This window comes from Dendroctonus ponderosae, unplaced genomic scaffold, assembly GCF_020466585.1.
Source record: "Dendroctonus ponderosae isolate FM_Combo_2020 unplaced genomic scaffold, Dpon_F_20191213v2 Dpon_F_20191213_8, whole genome shotgun sequence".
NCBI classification, from domain to species: domain Eukaryota; kingdom Metazoa; phylum Arthropoda; class Insecta; order Coleoptera; family Curculionidae; genus Dendroctonus; species Dendroctonus ponderosae.
In genome coordinates, this window is record NW_026019016.1 from 20,244 (window position 1) to 25,990 (window position 5,747).

General features: G+C 36.4%; 2 long non-coding RNA genes across 2 annotated transcripts; one reads left to right on the forward strand and one right to left on the reverse strand.

Annotated features, from left to right (window-relative positions):
* Positions 1-2,994: 2,994 nt before the first annotated feature.
* Positions 2,995-4,640, reverse strand: LOC109534909. Its single transcript, XR_002171672.2, has 2 exons — positions 4,414-4,640; positions 2,995-4,255 (listed from the first exon to the last, which is right to left on the reverse strand). It is a non-coding gene; the product is annotated as an uncharacterized LOC109534909 (long non-coding RNA).
* A 66-nt stretch (positions 4,641-4,706) lies between these two features.
* On the forward strand, positions 4,707-5,075 carry LOC125505436. The gene is made up of 2 exons (XR_007282165.1): positions 4,707-4,818; positions 4,875-5,075. It is a non-coding gene; the product is annotated as an uncharacterized LOC125505436 (long non-coding RNA).
* The last annotated feature ends 672 nt before the right edge of the window (positions 5,076-5,747 follow it).

A 5,747-nucleotide genomic window follows, 5' to 3' on the forward strand; every position in this document is an offset into this window, starting at 1 on the left:
CCAATTCCTAATCAAGAAGCCACCACCATAGCAGATGTGCTCTTCCAAAACTGGGTGTGTAATTTTGGCTGTCCTAGAGAGATCCATTCGGACCAAGGCAGAAATTTGGAATCCTCAGTTTTTCAAGAAATGTGTAAACTGTTGGGAATTCACAAAACAAGAACAACACCTTTGCACCCAGAATCTGATGGCATGGTAGAGCGATTTAACAGAACCATAGATAACTATCTGAGAATTGTGGTCAACAATAAGCAGGATAATTGGGATACGCAACTTGCTCCATTCCTATTAGCCTATCGATCAGCAGTCCATGAATCCACTGGCAAATCTTTGGCAGAAATCTTATTTGGGGAGGGAATTGCGACTTCCCATTGATATACTCACAGGAAAACCGGAAGATTTACAAATTGGCGAAGATTATGGACTCAAGCTAGCAGAACAACTGAAACTTGTACACGATGAGGTCAGAACAAAATTGAAGATCGAATCTGATCGAACGAAGAGCCGATATGACGCCAGAACGAATCAAGTCGGATTTAGCGAAAGTGAACGAGTTTGGTTTTTCAATCCCCGACGGGCAATAAATTTGGCCGTATTTCGGGCAATTAAAACATTGTAGAAATGATAGGGTTGTACCATGGCAATCAGAAGCCACAACACCCCAATGCATTTTTGTCCGACTTTGTGCACGATGCAACTGAAGTTATCAATAAAGGTTTCTTGTCTTAAAATCAACAGTTTGCAGTATATATCAAAGCATTTATTTGTGACGCTCCTGCAAAATTATATGTAAAATGCATTGTCATGCATGCAGGTCATTCTGGCTATTCTTCATGCTCAAAATGTAATGTTGAAGGAAATTACTCTGACAGGGTGTATTTTCCTGACATACATAGCCTACGTATAACAACGACAGATTGTGATTTCCGCCAAAAAACGGATGACAGCCATCATACTGGGGAGTCAATTTTAGAAAAACAACCTAAACTTGACATGATCAAATCTTTTCCGTTAGACTATATGCTGTTGGTTTGCTTGGGTCTTACTAAAAAACTCTTGTTATTGTGGTGTTGTGGAAAACCTCCAACAAAATTATCTGCTAACAAAATAGCCTCTATTTCAGATGCTTTAATTGCAGTTTCACTCAAAATGCCTTTAGAGTTTAACGGGAAACCTCGGAGCTTAGATGAACTCAAAAGATGGAAGGCAACAGAGTATCGACAATTTTTATTTTACACGGGTGTTTTAGTGTTGAAAAATAACATTAATCCCGATAGATATAAAAAAAATTGTCACTGCACACTGCTTTAACGATACTTTCATGCGTAAAACATATTGACATATTGGATTATGCCGCTGATCTCTTGGAACATTTTGTCACAACGTCTAAAATTTTATATTTAAAAAAAAAACAAAATATGTCTCATAATGTTCACAACTTATTACACCTGACAGACGATGTAAAAAATCATGGCCCTGTTGATGAGTTCAGTGCATTTCCCTTTGAAAATGTTTTGCAAAGCATTTGAAAGTTAATTCGCAAACGTGAAAAGCCATTACAGCAAATTGTTAAGAGATATAGCGAAAGGCTTTCTTCTGAGCAAGGCAGAAAAAGTAATTCCATCCAATATTTAAAGAAAGACATTCTCATGGCCCAGTGTTACTCCATATTGATTTTTCGGATCAATATCGAAGTGCTGTTTTTGATAAATTTGTATTAAAGATTGACTCGCCCAACAACACTTGCTGTTTAGAAAATAGTGTCATTATACAAATTGTTAACTTTGGAGTCGCTGAACAAGGTTCTTACATTCTTGGGAGGAAATATAATTGTAAACCTATTCACCATGTAAGTCGTCTGAGATAGGTATTTTTAAAGTTGAAAATTTAAGTGAAGGCATTATGTTATTTAACATAAATGATGTTGCCTATAAATGTATAAGTTTAGATTTTGTAAGTTACAGTGCAGTATTTCCGTTACTACAGTGTCAATAATTCCAGACAACATACTGGGTCTATTGACGCAAACTATCTGTTGATCGAGGGTTGCCAATGGTACAGTAATTTTCTCAATTCTATACTACTGTATAGCCTTTAATACAGTGTTGCTAAGAAAATACTTAAACTATACTTCATTACGCAAGGGTTTTTTCTTGTTTTGTTTTATAAATATTGATCTTCATCTTAACATATACCTACTTATCTAAGTCATTTCTTAAAAACATTCCTAAATGCAGTTTGCTGCGTTTTACTTTCTTAGTTATTTTTTTATTTGTTGAGGTTTTATTTATATCGGAGAACAAATCGTAATGGTGTATTGTAAGTTTTAATAAACATGATGTCGCGAGTGACGAGGAGAGGATCAAACACGAACTGAGCCGTTATTTATGCGCTTGCGTGAGTCTGTCTATTTCATGCGGGGGCGTGAAGTTAGGCGCAAGCATCCTTCTAATGCCCTGTTGCCACTGAAACTATAGTATAGCATACTTGCAATGTTGCTGTATATTATTTCAAATAATAATTTCTATTGTGATAATACTTTTATATATCATTAGAACGAATTGTATATATTTTCTTAAAATGTAATAGTAAAGCATGGCGTACTTATTGGAGTTAGGTGAATATGTATTTCTTTTTAGTGATAACGTAATTTATCTCCTATCAATTATAAAATGCTATTTTTATTGTAGTCTTTAAAAGTGATACAGATAGTAATATGAATATAACGTAGATATTAACTTCTACCACCATTGTAAACAGTTAGTGAAAACTTAATTCAGAGAGCAAGTGTGTAAAACCTAAATCAGATACACCTCAGACTCTGAGAGAATTAACATTCTAAACTAGACCCTGTTAACCGGCAAAGTGCAAAATGGAATGGCGGGATAAACAATAAAAACGGGAATGTTTCAAATAAATTTATTATTTTTCTGCTCTTATATCTACCTCACCTCGCACTTGCCTATATAACATTAAGATATAAAACGAATACCATATGTCTGTAGTTATTTAATATTGCTCCATATAACAAACTTAAGTACCTTTCACCTTAACTAACCGAAATACATATTTCAAAATATCTGCATGCATTACATATTCAATGATAAATAGTATCTAATTTTAAATTACTGATGATTGTTTGCTGAACTATAAGAAATGACAAGTTCTTTACTTGAACAAACCAGAACAAAACTAGATTGAATTTTATCCTTTTAATGAACGTTTAATCATTTTGATTCGAATTATAACTGAGCATTTGCAGCATATTTTCCGACCTAAAACATTAATTATTTAACTTTAAGAAACCCGGGCATTGTGATATCTCCCTCAGGCCAACAAAATGAGCATGTTTATAAAGTGTATTCCTCATTAAATAACACAACTACAGGTAAATGAATGTAAGCAAATGTTACAAAAATACATTTGATAGTACAGCAAGACTTTTTCTTTACCATTTTTTCCATAAAAATATGTTCATATTCCATGAAAGCTTTCGAGAGCCATGCTGGTATTTATTCTGCATCCTTTTTTGTATCAATAAGGACATTATTGAAAACGTCCAGCATAGTTTTAGGAAAAATAAGTTTCAAAGGCTTGTGTCATCGTCACTAAACATTATTTCTCAGAAATTGTTAAGGCATTGAAAAAAATTAGCACATTCTGAAGTTCTTTTAACATTTCATAAGTCCAAGCCCTGTTCTCAGTGTTTTTTATTGCCACCCTCTATTAGCATGAACATAGTAAATGATTTGGAACCCTTCCAATTGTTTTGCCCCCTGCATTGTAGAACGTATTGGTCATATCTGACATAAAAACGTTAGGTTTAATTATACCAACATGTTTCTTAATGGTCTAATAAGTTAAAGGGTATTTCTTGTTAGAAAACATAAATGCTACAGGAAAACCGTTACCAAAATAGTACTAAGCTCAAAATCACCCAATTATATGGCACTCAAAGTTTAAAAGCATTTCTTTATGTACAGTACTCCTGATGATTAAACAACAATATTTGTCTTGCAATGATGGATTTTCTTGTGCTTTTACACATTGGGGCATATAAAACTATATTTAATTAATTAGTTTCCTGACACTCTAATACCCACAAATGGACACTTGCTGAATCATCCTGATGTGTACAGTCGTCTTTTGCATGAATTCCATGGAAATCTTGTATATGTCTGATGTCATCTTTGTTTATTAAATCGATTCTTTTCATATCCAGTGCCATTTCATCACGAACACTTTTAATTTAATGCTAGAATAAGATCTTATTGTAGCTTGCAAATAATTTAGATAAAATTAAATATAGTTTATATCAAAATTTGGAAGCAGATTTTGGCAAATAAATAACATTGCGTAGGTGTACCATAAAAATAAAACTTGTTAAATATTTCACCGTATTTTAAACTTTACCTTTTTGTTGGAACTTCCAGGGTAAGTTTCGCAGCAATCATTCTTTGTTCGACGTCTGATAAATGCAATTGTTCTACATCGTCACCATGACTATAGACTATAATAGTGAGTAGTCCGTGCTATAGTGATTTTAAATCAGTTAAATTGCGTAGACATCATAGTTGTTGTGTTTACATTTACTCACAACAACTGGATTTCGACCTTCAATTTTACATCACATGTTGACTGGATTCTGGTGTTGACAGGATTTCCTAGCGCAAGCGCACAAAGTATGGTTTAATTCGCGTTTGATAATCTCCTCGAGTGACGTGTACACGGTGCCGCAACCCGCAACGATAAAGACGAGTATTAGAGAAGGTGTTCATCTATGCATTTCATTTCCTCATCTGAGTGGAAGCGCACGTGGTACTATACAAGGGTTATAGCAGAGGCAAGGGAGATTATTATTTGTTTGTTTCTAGTTTGTTATAAAAGTGAAGAAGATGGATAGAGTGCTAACAGTACTATCTTGGACGGTCGTTTAATTCCTGGAACGCGGTGTGGCGCAGATCCCCCCTCCCTTCGCTCGAGTTGTGAGCGGAGGGCATTTCCGGAGTCTCTCCCCCGGAATGGGAATCGCGACCCTGTCCCTGCATTTTGAGCGATGGAATGGTGGATGCGCACCAATAAAAACCCAAGCCCAACGCACAAAATTTAATGGATACCGTGGGGTTTTCCCACGGGACGGGATGCCACGTACTTCTTTTGGGTAGTACCCCCCCTGCTTGCGCGCAATGTAAAATACCAAGAATAAAAGCAAACAACACAAAAAACAAAAAAAACAAACAACAAAGCAACAACGAACAAACGGAACTGCAACCAACTACAATTAATAATATATAAAATAAACTAAAATTATGGGAGTCTATGGCTCGGGTACCTGTGGCGCGCACAATTGTCCCACGTACCGCGGCGGGCAAATAGTCTGGTCTCCGGGCGCGCACAATAGTCTCGCGGTGGGTTCACCGATTTCCCGGGGGATCAAGGAGCAAGGATGCTCCGGAAAAAAACTAGATTTCATTGAAATCCAGCACTAAAAAAAAAAACAAAATGACGTGGCGTGGCGTCGGTAGCCTTCTTTTTGGAGTACCCTAGACTGTCTCCATACGCGTTTCCTTCGGGACTGGTTCACAGGACTGACCGTACGATCCCTTTTCCCCGACCGCACCCCCGCACCACCCTCTAACCCGGACGCACTCACCGCCACCGCGCACCATTAGTTTAAGGGTGAATGCGAGGGGTGTTTATGGCGGAAAAAGGAATAACAAAAAATAATTTTACTTCGCGGCACGTCA